Consider the following 14890-nt stretch of genomic DNA (forward strand, 5'->3'; position numbering starts at 1 on the left):
GTGAGAAACAACGTATTGTTTGACTGTTCCTCACCAAAATCAATGAAGATATTGCTGAGAAGTGAAAGAATTATCTCGAATATATTCGTTTTTAGTGGAAAAAAGACAAACTTCTCGCAATTGCTTCGTGCTCTATCAAAAATTACAATATTACAAGCATGTGTGTAACGTCAGGTCAAAATCGGCTGGCACTGTCCGCCGTTCTCGCTAATGGAGTGCTCGAAAGGTGACATTGTAGTCCATAAACTCTGTACACCATAAAAATAAATTTGAAGCTTTCTAAATGAAGGGCCGATAATTCTTAGCAATTTTTAGAATAATCGATTGATCCCTTTCAAAGAAAGAAAATTGCCTTTGTGATCAGCATGGCTAAAAATTTCCGTTATGATTGAATGATTGAAATAATGCCTCAAATGCTTTCCCCTGTCCACATGTCGCCACAGGCAGCTTCCCGATATTTGGTGCAAAGAAAGTGCCACCCCGTTCAACTCCCCCCTCTGCAGGAAGCTCTACCGCAATTGAGCGCTTATCCGCCGGCAACTTCATCATTCAAATCTCATTTCCATTGATAAGCCTAATGAACAGCTCTTCAATTTTCACCCTTTCACAGAAGGTACGGGACGACGTCCATTGGAACTCACGGCCATATCAAAAGACGCCGGAGAAACCCTTCAGAAACGAAATTCTTTTACAATTCTCTTCCAGAAATCCCCTGCTACCGCCGGTCCAGTCCACCTGACTGGTTGATGGCTGACTGGCTGACTGACTGACTGACGACGCTAAACCGAGAAGCCACCTCACGACGAAGCGAAGGGAGCCCGGAAATCCAGTTAAAATACAAGTTATCAAATATTCAAATTCGAAGCCGTCCATCCTCCCACCGGGGAAATCCTTCAGCCCTGCCGATTTGAGTGCGCGACGGCGGCGTCAAACAGAAACAAAGGCAATCACTCAACCCTTGGACCTCGACCGAAAGTCGTTCTTTCGAGTTTCCACCTTTCTTCTTCGGCGGCGTCGTCGTCGTCGTCGTCAGGATGAAACGATGCAAAACGGACATTTTTCCCTCTGTCCGTCTTTGGGCCGTTAAGCAAGGACAAGGAAATATGACGATTGTAAATTATTTAAATTTTGATTAAACCGCAAACACATTCGCTCTTGCTGAACGAACCGAACGGTGCTCTGGCTCTCTATTGACACATCCTGATTAGGTTATCAGGAAAGCGTGACAAGTCCCCGTCTCCTGTGCTGTTCTCCGGGCCGGGGGTCGCATCGGTGTCGTGTCGGATTTGTTATGTAAATACAGTCGTCCTCTTGATACCGGTGCGGTACGGACAGGGCCCGTTTTGACAGGGCCTGTCCAGGTTGATTGAAAGGTTATCCATTGAAGTCTGATGACCTGCCTGCCGCGTTCAGTGGCAGTGGTTCCCTGAGTGGAATCGCAACGAAGGGATTACCACCATCGAGCTGACCTGCATCTGTAATTCGCGTTGTTTGACAACGCGTGGTGGGGAAAAACATCCGGCATTGATTGTGCGTCGTAAGACGACAGTCGAAGTCGAAAATCCCTAACCAAATAATGAATATTTTAGCTGTTGTTTTTTTGCGCTGAGAAACCGAACGCAAACCCCCGTTTGGCAGTTGTGTCAATAATAAACAGGAAAGGCTTGTAACGTTTTTGAATTCTATTGGGTTGAAAAAATCGAATCTATTTTTGTCCAAAGTTTCCACGGCAATCACACGAATCACGTCACGCTAATTAAAGTGTCGTACAACCGCTTAATTGCCGTATCGAGTGCGATGTCCCATGGACTCAAAGCGGATGCGGGAGCATCCCCAATCGGACGGATCGTCAGCCCCAAACGTCAACAGGCCAACAAAAGGCCATTCAGTCGAAGTGCAAAGCTCTTCAGATGACTGGCTGGCTTCATCAGTGAATGCAATGATTGACACTGGCGGCAGCAACCATTCAGCGAAGTCGATGTCGTTCGATGTGACATTCGCTCGAACCGGACGGAACGGAAGTATCAACACAAACAGGTTGAGTCGTCCTGTGTCGTTCGGAACGACCGACTACGATGCTGGCTTGTGATGCTGGCTGGTGTCAATCCTGTTAACTCTGATCATCGGTGGGGAGACGGTCAGTTATTATGCAACTCTTTCCCCGCTTCAAATTGAATAGAGCAACACGAGGAAGAAAACAAATAAAAAAGTGCAACCCATTGAAATTCGATACGAATACGAGGGTGTAAACACTTCATCAGTCCGTGTAGACAACATACCTGTTGATGCTCTTCGTCGTTGTCTATCATCAACAGGATCAGGAGAGTCTCATCTAAATTTATAATAGTTTTATTGCCTCTTTCAACCAACCCCCCACCTTCCCGGACTTCCTTCGTCGTCCGGGAGCATTTTAAATGGTTGCCAATTTGTGACGACACGCACACCATTAAATTGACGGATTAACGGTTGACTTTATGGTTGATGGCAGCTTTTTGATGGCCAATTCGGTGCTCCACCACTCAAGATGGAATGATAGATATGGGTGCTGCCGCTTGGTTTGTTGGGAAATTAAAGGCCTTTCCTTGAGTTACTACTAGCAGCTAATTATCGTTCGGTTTACGACACCAGACGTAACACCGGTGGTGGTAATAATAACCGGTGGTTCATCATCGGTTAACGCCTCCTCCTGCTCGTTTGAAAATTATCGCCTGGCGTAAATTTGAAGTTTATCGTCATGTTTATCGATTGTTTAACGATAACACTCATCATATGCTTTTCTGCTTTACGCTTATTAAAAGGAAGTTGCAACATAAACTTTCATTGCTCAAACTTGCTATAACCTAATTGTTTTTATGTCAATGATCAATTATAACTTCTGTAGGTCGGCTATTAAAATGCTCTATCATCAAATTTCTCCTGCATTACAATGCTATGTCAACATCATAATCGGTCTATAGCTGTTTGTTTCCTTCCAATTGCTCGAAAGTCCCACACTTCCTAGAATTTGATCCACTTGGTTTAACCGCCTGGTACCAACCGGATTCAAACGAACATCCTTTTGCGGGGTTGTTGTCTGACATTCTCTCAACATGTCGCGCCTACCTTTTTCAAGTTTCTCGATACTGGGTTCGCCGAAGAGTTGCGCGCCAGCTCGTGGTTTATCCTTCTCCTCTATACATCGATCATACATACCCCGCGGTTTAAGCCTGGTCGTCTGTTAGTACCTACTTCTAGGGGCGCATCTAAACTGGTCAGACCAGAATGAGTGAAACTTCCGTTCGAAAGTATCGTACTATACCCTACCAGTCCCGGTATTTTTGGTTCATTCCAGTATATTTTCATTTGACGAAGTTAATCTGATTAAGACTTTAAGCTTTATTACAGATTTATAAGGGTTCTTGTGACTAAAATGGGCCGTAATAAAACATAAAAAATATAGAAGCGTTTTTGTCTCAGGACAAAGAGGTAAGTTTGGCGTAGAACTACGAATGTGTACACCTATAGGTACAGTCCCTCCCCTTAATATTGGTACCAGACCTTTCTATAGATTTTTTATAAAGATATGAAATGGCCCAAGATGATCTAAATTGTGGTTTTCCAGTTATTACCTACTCTTGATAGATTTAATGCAAGCTCTGTTTTGATATATTGTCTGCCAAGTTTTAAATCAAGCTGTAGTCACCATGCAATTTCAGTGACTAGTCTTGAAATAGCGATAGAGATCTGCGTAGTTACCAGCACTTTGCATAATCAACATTCAATAAATAATATGTAAATGTACCTAACTAATGTTGTAATCCCGTAGCCTAGAAGAAATTTGAAAGCATGTAGTAGAGCACATAAACGAACTAACTTCTCCTTCTGCCTTTGAACATAGCAAAAAATAGACGGTTTTTTCGTAAACCCGGCGAAGGAGAAAAGTTATCAATCACTGGGTAATTACGTTTTCCAAACTTCTCTGTTTATAGCTTAACCTTCAGTTGATGGTTTCCGAATCATCGTACAAAAATGAATAAATAAGTTTTTCGTGGGAAAATATGCAATTGACAACTATGAATGCCTAGTCGTTGAACAGCGTTTTCCTATAGTTGGATACTTATTGTCCAATAGTTGGATATACAACATATTGTACTGGCCTGAAAGCATCAGAACATGTCCCGCGCAAGAGTTACGTTGTGCTACCGTCGCGACAAACGGTATGAACAGTGCGTCGGTTCGTCATCGGTATCATCTAAATTCCGACCGCGTTCAACGACCTCACTGCGGAACTCAGTCAGTCGTCTCCAGTTGGTTAACATGCAAGATTGCAGCGGTTCGTTAAGGCTGTAAATTAGGCTTTGCACGATGGCTACCATGATAGGACAGTTTGTGCTCTTACAAAATCCAACGAATTCATGGGTATGAAATGGGGAAGGCAAATGAGGAGCGTCCAACAAAGCTCTAGCTATCCCAAGCCCCTACCTAGCGCCTCCACGTGGCCATACCCGGTAATGCTCTATCGAGTAGCCAAGCTAGGAGGTGCGATACTGGGTGGTTCCCGGCTGCCTGATCTCATAATAGAGGTTTTGGGAAGACGGCGGAGCCACACGATCTTGTTAATAGGTAAGCATAATATAAGTTATTTTAATTATTTTTTTCGTTTTAGCTTATGAAGCATTTTCTGCTATATAGTGAAAACTTTGGTCAATACGAGTGTTAATACTACACATGGATATTGCATACCAGAAGAAAAAATTAAATTAATTATTAGAAGCGCTTATGGAAACTAAAAGGACGCAACTCTATTCCATTCGAAGGACTGCTGGTGAGATTGTTCTATTTTTACCCATATATACCACATTTCATAAATAAACTAGAATCGGGAAGAGGGAGGGACCATCAGCGCACTTGTTTGAAGCGGTGGGCCTAGGAAGAGTGAAACAGTCAACTTTCTAGGGTTAGTCTTGGCCCGTATAACAACACATCGTGGATAATGAGCGGGCTCTTCTCCCCACATGCTGGAGTCATTCTGCATTAAGACGGTTTATACAACGATTGACTCAGGTGACTTAGCCCTTGGAAGGAGATCCTCTAAATCCCTGGTACGTGTAAGTGATGTTGCTTATCGACCAATTCCCTTTTGGCCCTTCATACAAGAGTTGGGAAGCATGAGCAATCGTTGAAAATGTTCAACTCTTTTTGACATGATAGGCTCATTGTTATGAACGGATGTTCTGCTAAGGCAGGTGATATTACCATGTATTCATTCATATTCATATTACAAAATCCAACGAATTCATTCTTTCAGTGTTGTATTGTCTGCATTAGAGAATCGCCCAAGAGATCCTGCATTTTGAACGTGAGTGAAAAAGTTATATTTTTGGCAGTAACTTGATTTTGTCGCCAGTGAGTGCTTATTGTTTCCCGTACCACATCAGGTAGACTGCAGATCTAACAAAATGAGACGCTATGAGAGGTAGTTATTACTTTTTATTATTCCAGGTATAGGGGATGTTATTGTATGATATATTCCGATTATAATTTAAATGCTTTTTACCCTCATTTTTTGGAGCATTTTTTTCTCTTTTCCTTGATGCGCTATGATTTATTGAGTTGAACTTGAAGCAAAGTAAAGCAAAGCCTAGGTGCTACATTCCGTTATCGAAACTTGACCTTCTGTTTTTATGCGACAGACTTCGCAGCCAGCTGTTAGAGTGCAGGACAACTGCAGGGGCAGTTGCTACGATCCTATTGACTCTAACAGCCTCTGCCAACTGCCTCAGTCAACTGGGAGGCACTGAACTTGAAGCATTTTATCGAAATATTAAGCGTTAAGCTGGTCGTGTAATGATAAAAAACTTCGATACGTCCGAATATGAGTGAAATATTTCGGTACGTCCATTGTGTATTTAATTTATGGTTCGGTACGACCATAGCTGAATTGAATGATTTTTTTTTAATTTGAATATTGCCACTTCAACAACTTCAGTCATTCGTTACTACTGCGGGGTTGAGATTAAAACCCGGATTCTCGGCGTGAATGCTAACCTCTACACCAGAATTTACTCCAAATTAAATGATTCGGTACGATCGTTGATGAATGAACAATGAAGTAAATGGTTCGGTATGACCATGGATTACTTAAACGGTTCAGTACGATATTTTATAAGTAAAATAATTCAGTACTATGATTATTGAAGAAACTATATCGTTCGAGACAATCAAAAATGGATTAAGAGGACATGAACGACTGAAAATTTTGAAGAAATCATTTTTTTTATTTCAGATTTTGATTCTGCGGTCTTTTGCGCTTATTTTGATACAAAGTATGTAATGATCCGACCACGGGTAGTGGTCAAAAAATGATCATACACATAAGCGTTCCAGTGCAGCGTGGAACAACCTCGACGGAATAAAACGCCGCTCCTGAAAAACCACGATTTTCAAACTTTATGTACCTTTTTCTCAGAAACTACACAACGTATTGGAACAAAAAAATTTTCGTTTTGTTGGTAATAGCTTGGCAAAGACTTCTATAACTTTTGAGGTTTGTAAACGAAACGCAGCGTGAGAAAATCGAAAAAGAAGAAGAAAAGATGGCTGAAAAAATAAAAATCTGTCTTCTTTTTCTTTTTTCTCTGGCTGTGTTACGTTTACAACCCTCATAAGTTATAAAAGTCTTTCCAGGAGCGGCGTTTTATTCCGCCGAAGTTGTTCCACGCCGCACTGAAATGCTTATGTGTATGATCGTTTTTCGGCCACTTCCCATGGTCGGTTAATTACAAATTTAGTATCAAAATAAACGGAAAATACTGCATAATTAAAATCTGAACTAAAAAATTATTTCTTCAAAATTTTCAGTCGTTCATGTCCTCTTAATCCATTTTTGATTGTCTCGAACGATATAGTTTCTTCAATAATCATAGTACTGAATTATTCTACTTATAAAAGATCGCACTGAACCGTTTAATTAATCCATGGTCGTACCGAACCATTTACTTCATTGTTCATTCATCAACGATTTTTCCAAAATTTTTGGTCGTTTATGTCCCCTTAAATGATTCGGTAAGATCATTGTTGAATGAAGTATATGGTTCGGTACGACCATAGATTATTTTCACAATTCGGTACGATCATTTATAAATAAGATGATTCAGTGCGATTATTATTAGAGCAATTCCCAGTCAGCATTTTCATATGTCTAATTAGATTGCAAATAAGAGTTACGTACACACTTAAAAAAAAGTGCCGAAGTCGGCTAAATTTTGCCGAGATTTGGACAGCCGAGCGTTCGGTAAAAATTTCGGTTTTGCAAATCGACGTTTACGGATCTTCACTAACGTTTGGCATCATAAAAAATTTTACCGAATGCTCGGCTGTCCAAATCTCGGCAAAATTTAGCCGACTTCGGCGCTTTTTTTTAAGTGTGTACTTAGGGGCCATCTCAGTATCTTAAAGGATTTTAAAATTAATCCCATAATAACGCATGAGGACTGGATGGATAGACAATATAACTTTGAACGACTATTCCATGTAACAGAAACAAGTCGCACGGAGTGGGAATCAGGTGGGCCCAATATTCAACCAGGATCGATAATCTTCTACACTGACGGTTCTAAACTAAACAACAAAGTTGGAACTGGCGTAACGGGCCCCGGAGTCAACATATCAATATCCATGGGCCAATGGCCGACTGTTTTTCAAGCAGAAATACAGGCAATTATTGAATGTGCTACAGTTTGTCTGCGACGAAATTATAGAGATGCAAATATATGTATATTTTCTGACAGCCAGGCTGCTTTAAAAGCACTGAAGTCAGTTTCGTGTTCGTCTAAACTGGTTTGGGAATGCATTCAATTGTTGCAGCAGGTGGCTAGAAAAAGCACAATTAATCTTTTTTGGGTCCCTGGGCACTGCGGAATTGAAGGCAATGAAAAAGCGGATCAGTTGGCAAAAGCTGGATCGATTAAACCTTTCATTGGACCAGAACCATTCTGTGGGGTCTCAGAATGTACTATTAAAATGGAATTAAAAAACTGGGAAAAATCAATGATTGATGATGTCTGGAAAAAAAATCTGACAGCTCGACAATCAAAGAAATTTATATCTCCTAATAAAACAATAACCCAGAAACTTCTTAGCCTGTCTAAAAAGGACTTACGTACTTACTGTGGCCTCGTAACAGGCCACTGCGCAAGTAAATATCACTTAAAACAACTGGGAAAATTAGAAGATGACACGTGTCGCTTCTGTAACCTAGAAAGTGAAAATGCGGAACATCTACTATGTTATTGCGTGGCACTACTTCATAAAAGAAAAACTTTCTTTGACATGACTTTAATACAATCCTCGGATGTATGGATGAATTCTCCCAATAAGGCAATAAACTTTATTCGTTGTATAATACCTTATTGGGACAATGCCGTCGATCAGCAAGTGGAAATCACTCATACTAATAGTGATACGACACCCTGATGTGGCGTACAATAAACTGGGGCCTGCCACAATAGATCAAATAACTGGTCGCAGTGGAAAATGTACCCAAAATAAAAGAAAAAAAAAAAAAAGAGTTACGTACTGATATGTATCCAACAAAATCGTATTCGACGCGCAAAATCTGCTTATCCATACCATTTTCGAGGCGATATACGCACAGAGGAATAATTTTGAGAGATACACTTATGTAGGTGTTTCAATACGGAAGGATTCGATTAAGTACGACCAGCTGCATGCAGCTATACGACTCTGTGCTGAAAATCGTATGTTTATCAGTTACTAACATTATAAACGATAAAATATCAACTTGTGTGCGCTTTATTAGGCTTTATTTACGAATCCGAATTTGTTAAGAGATATTTACGACACTTTTTGTACATTGATATACGAGTTGGTGCTGACTGGGTTAGCTGGAGCTATTGACAGTAGACCAAATCGAGAATTGATATGGAATCCTTTGACAATGGTGCAGCTAAATGACCTCGACCTAGCCGACGACATTGTCTTGCTCGCATAAAGCCAAAACGATCTGCAGAGCAAGTTAGATAACCTCTCCGAGAGCTTCCAGGCAGCAGTTCTCACCGTCAATGTAGCAAAAACTAAGTCTATGGTACTTCATAGTAGCGGGACAACAAGTTGAGCAGGTGGACGCCTTTCAATATCTTGGTAGCCAGACAACGCCCGACTGATATAGCCACACGGATCAGGAAGGCTAGGACTGCCTTTACAGGTCAAACATCAAATCCGTGCCTGTGAAACGTGGTGCGTCTGAGCCGAGACAACGCAAAAACTGCAGGTATTTATTATTCCTTTCCCTGCGATATATTATTCGTGTCTTATAGCCTCACAACTGGATATCCAATGAGGAGCTCCATCATCGATGTCATCAGCCGATAGCAAACAGAAGTTCGTGAACGTAGGTGGAAGTGGATCGGACACACCTTGAGGAAAGGAGCGAACGAGATCTGCAGAGAAGCACTCGACTGGAATCCGCAAAAACAGCGTTGAAGAGGTAGATCTAGTGGCTCACGGCAACGTAACTTAACCAACTACATCCGGGCTGTAGACGAGACGCTGTTCTGGCGGTGAAGATCTCTGATTTCATCCCTTTGGTCTGCCGGACCGGCAGACAAGGACACATAAGCAGGGGCGGACTGGCCCACCGGGCAACCGGGCAAATGCCCGGTGGGCCCAGTAAAAATTTCGTTGTTACACAAAATGAGATTTTCCAAAACTTTTATTTCAGTTAAACTCTTTCTACGACTCACGAATGCTCAATTCCTGGGGCCCCATGATTCATGAAATCAACCGATTTGATGATTGAAAATTCATCAATCATGGGGCCCCGAACTTTAAACCAAAATTTCTTTTTGAATTAAACTTTTTCTATGACTCACGAAAGTTCGATTGCTGGGGCCCCATGATTTATGAAATCAACCGATTTGATGATAAAAATTCAGCTTCAAATGGGATTGTTGGGGCCCCGAACTTTAAACCAAAATTTCTATTTCAAGTAAACTTTTTCTATGACTCACGAAAGTTCCATTGCTGGGACCCCATGCTTTATGAAATCAACCGATTTGATAAATAAAAATTCAGCTTCAAATGGGATTGTTGGGGCCCCGAACTTTAAACCAAAATTTCTATTTCAAGTAAACTTTTTTTATGACTCACGAATGTTCGATTGTTGGGGTCCCATGATTCATGAAATCAACCGATTTGATAACTGAAAATTCATCTTCGAATGGGACTGTTGGGGCCCCGAACTTTAAACCAAAATTTCTTTTTCAATTAAACTTTTTCTATGAATCACGAATGTTCGGGGCCCAGCACCCCATGATTCATGAAATCATTTAAGTTGAGCTGTTGGGGTCCAAGCTCCGAAAATATTACCAGCTTCAATTCTGAGTATTTAAATGTAGAATTAGTATTTCATTTGCAGTTATTTGACTGCTTATAAGTATTGAACTGTCGGCTTAAGCTCCATACTCAGTTTACTTCAGCGGCGACGGTCCGTTGTCGATCCTGCGCCGAATTAATTATGGTCCTACCTTTCTTCAAACCCCTCGAACACCAGCTGAACGTGCATCATCCTCGATAGCGCACATCTATCAGTGCGATGTCTACTCCGAAGTCTACGGCCTCTTCTTGATTCTCTGCTTAAAATAATTTTGGCTACTCTTTCGTCGGGCCTTCTAGACACGTGACCAATCCAGCGCAGACTGCCACACTGTGCTAGCTTCATTATAACAGCATATTTGCATTCTTAAGATAGGTCGTGGTTCATGCGTCTGCGCTACACTCCATTCTGGATTTTGCCAAATTTTACGCTAAAACCCCAAGCATTCGTCGATCAGCTTCTTTTAGCGTCCATGATTCATGTCCGTAAAGGGCCACCGAGAGGATTAGTGTTCTCTAGAGCGTCTGTTTTACGCGAATTTGCAAGCTACGGGACTTCAGCTACAAAATGTAATGCCTGCGTAAAGGCCAATTCGCAGTTGTAATTAGTCGTTTTAATTTACGACTTACATCGCTGTCACATATCACGAGCATACCAAAATATATTCAGTTCCTCTTCGACACCAACACCATTTGGATTTCCACGCCATGTACTTCGTTTTGGCGGTGTTAATGGTAAGTCCCAATTTCTCAATAAATGACCTAAAGGCTTCTTTCGCTGCTCTACTTTTGATTTTGTTATATCGACGTCATCCGCAAAATCAAAAAGCACGTGAGGTCTCATCTGCTATTCTGACTCATAATTTTTACTCATCCAGCGTCACACGAATCAACGTAACTAGTCCTGTGGGAAAACCATGTCCTAGCGTTAACTGTCACAGCTCATTTCGTTTGACTGAATCGTATGCCGCCTTGAAATCCATATAAATATTATGAGTCTGCAAGTTGTACTCCCGGAACTCGTCAGTTACTAGACGCATGGTAAATATCTGATCCATCGTGAAGCGACTCTCATGAAAACCAGCTTGATACTCGCCAACGAAGAACTCAGCTAACGGACTCAGTCTAAAACACAGAATAGGGAGAGCACCTTATAGGCAAAATTGAGTAACGTAATGCCTCGATAGTTTTTACTCTCATGTCGATGTCCGTTTTTAAAATTATGGGAAATGAGGCCAATCAACCACTCCTCCGATATTTATTTTCCTCCCATATTCTGTTCCTGACAATGAGGTGGCGAATTGTTTCGTACAACTGCTCGCTCCCCGTTTTTAGAAGTTCAGCCAGGATACCATCCTTTACAGCAACCTTACCGTTTTTCAGCTCACTGATTACTCTTTTGATCTCCTCCTGTGTTGGTGGCTCCACAGTTTGGCCTTCGCTCAAAATTCTTATCCTGTAGCTGCTGATCTTCGTGTTTACTTCTCTATTCAACAGCGTCTGGAAATACTCTTCCACCTGGCTGCTACCGTCGTTTGGTCAGTAAGCAGGTTGCCAGCACTATCATTGCACATCACAGGCATGGCAAAATTCTTGCACCTGACCGTTTTGTGGAAACTCCGTGTGTTGTTGCTGACGAACCTCTCCTCTGGACTGGCGAGCACGTGCTCTTCGTACTGGCGTTTTTAGACGGTGGGTTCTTTTTTCCGCAGCTCTACCAGGATGAACCAAAAAGATTCGCGCAGAGTCTCGGGCATTCCTCACATTGAAATCGTGTGGAGAAATTCTACAGAGGATTCGCACAGAATACCTTGCTTATAGAAGCATGATTCTTACAGGAGAATCCAAGAGTTGAATCCCAGGGATAGCTATAACTCGGCACGGGAATCGCCTGCACTATGAACTTTTCTGTTCTGACGTGTAGACGCAGTAAGCTACTCATATATATTGAACTATTGACATCATATCATTTATCACGCAAATCAAATCAAATGTTCACGCTGCGGCAGATCCTCAAAAAGTCCATGAATAGAGAATTCAACGGACAATTATTTCATTGATTTCAAAGTTGCGTATGATACCATCGATTGTAAAATCATGGCCATTCTAACTTCGCAGGGGACTTTATCAACGTGATGGTTCCTCAAGTGGGCTGTTCAACATGCCGTTACAGGATGTTATCAAAGAAGCAACACACAGGCACAATCTTCAGCAAATCTAGTTAGTTCGTCTGTTTTTCCAATGAAATGGATATTGTCGATAGAACAGCATCTGGGGTGGTGGCTGAACAAACTAAAACTCAAAGCAGCGAAGATTGGGTTGAAGAAAAATGCGTCAAAACTAAAGTACCGTGAACCGTTAATATGACGCACATGCTATGCTAATGCTAGCTGGTAACTCGGTCCTAATAACGACTGAGTTTGTTTTGTTTCGAGCATCGAGCCGCTATGCTGCCCGTACTCCCGATACTCGACAGTGCCTGAGTCGAGTCGAGTTGCACGACATGACTTACAAAATAGAGCCCATATTCATTCGATTTACTGTCCTTGTAACGCTGATGTCTTTTGAGTAGATGTCTTTTTTTGTGTTAATTTACTATCATGAGAATATTGCAAACTGGGGCCCCTAATATCAAAGGTCCGGTGGGCCCTTTGGCTCCCAGTCCGCCCCTGCACATAAGTATGTAAGTAAGATCATTATTATAAATATATGGTTCGCTATGACCATATATAAGTAAAATGATTCGGTGCGATTAATGTTAATATGTATGGTTCGGTTCGGTACGACCATAAATGAATTAAAGGATTCGGCACAGTCATTTCGGAATGCAGTATATCGTTCGGTATGACCATAGACGATTAAAATGGGTCGGAATGACCATTTGTAAGTGATTTTTTTCAGTGCGATCATCGTTGAATGAAGTGTATTGTTCGGCACGACCATAGTTAGATGAAAAGATATGGATTGGTAAGACCAATCGTCCAATTACCCTAGAAATCATGCTTTATTCTTAGTGTAGCAATGAGCTTGTTTGAGCATTAGCGAAATGAATTGTGCGCCACCGTTTTAATTATTTATTTATTTATTTATTTATTTATTTATTTTCTATTTAACTTCAACTGACAGAGTCTTCTTGAAGTGTAGGTATGGGAAAAGCCGATTTGAGATGACAACATTGACGTCATTCTCAAACCGGCACAATAACCCATCATCTTTTCATTCACAGTACAACATAGGTTACATAAATAGTTATAATCATAAAAAATCATTTTTCCTAATTTTATTCTTGAATGTACTCGTCGATATGGAGAAGTCAAATTGTTGATATACATCATTAAATAAGCGGCACATCGCCTGGATTGGTTCGTGTTGTCCATAATGTGTGCGATGAAAGGTTGGTCGAAGAAATCCTCGCGATCTAAGTGGCCGTGGCATAACATTTACATCTATCATACCAAGAAGTTCAGGAGCACCGATTTCCCATTTCAAAAGTTGGGCTACGAAGACGGCTCTGGAAACGTTTCTCCTTTTGCTTAAAGTTTCGACATTCAGTAGTTTACAACGGTCTTCATAGGGTGGGAGATTTTGATGGTCCAACCACGGGAGATGTCTTAATGCATATCTGATAAATCTCCGTTGCACTGCTTCGATTCTTGTGGACCAAATATTAGTGAAAGGACTCCATACAATAGAAGCCGTCTCCAGAACGGAGCGTACTAGCGAATAGTAAAGAGCACGCAAACAATATGGGTCACGGAAATCTCTAGCCATGCGTATAATAAAACCCAGATTACGATTCGCTTTTGAAATTATGTTTGAGTAATGGTTGTTGAAGGTCATTCTTGTATCCAGCTCGATTCCTAGGTCCTTAGCAACTCTGACTCGTTCAAGACAAGACTCGTCGATTTTATAATTATACACAATGGGTGATGTGCTTCGCGTAAAAGTGATGACTGAGCATTTGGAAGTACTGATGATCAGGTTGTTCAAGCGGCACTATTTTGTAAATTGGTCAATAAAGCCTTGCAAGAGCCTACAGTCCACAACAGATCGTACAGAGAGAAATATCTTTAGATCATCAGCATATAGTAGCTTGCAGCCCGGTGGGATCACAGAACAAACGTCATTAAAGAATATAATGAACAATAATGGTCCTAGGTTGCTTCCTTGTGGGACTCCAGACTGATTTGAAAAGCAGTACGACTCAGTGGAAACTAGTTTAACTGAGAGTTGTCGATTTGTCAGGTAAATCTGAAGCCAGCTGACGAAGCCATTAGAAGCCCCTAAACGGTTCAGTTTCCGAAGCAATATTTGGTGGTCAATACGGTCAAAAGCAGCCTTAAGATCTGTATATATTTATAGATCGAAAATTTATAAATTCGGCTTTTTAAATATTTTAAATAATTTTTTTTTCCTTGATTATAGTCACTTTAACAGATTGTGTCATTCATGACTTCTGTGGGGTTGGGATTTGAATCCGAGTCCTCGGCGTGAGAGGCGTGAATGCTAACCACTA

This window comes from Sabethes cyaneus, chromosome 1 (assembly GCF_943734655.1).
Source record: "Sabethes cyaneus chromosome 1, idSabCyanKW18_F2, whole genome shotgun sequence".
Lineage (NCBI taxonomy): Eukaryota > Metazoa > Arthropoda > Insecta > Diptera > Culicidae > Sabethes > Sabethes cyaneus.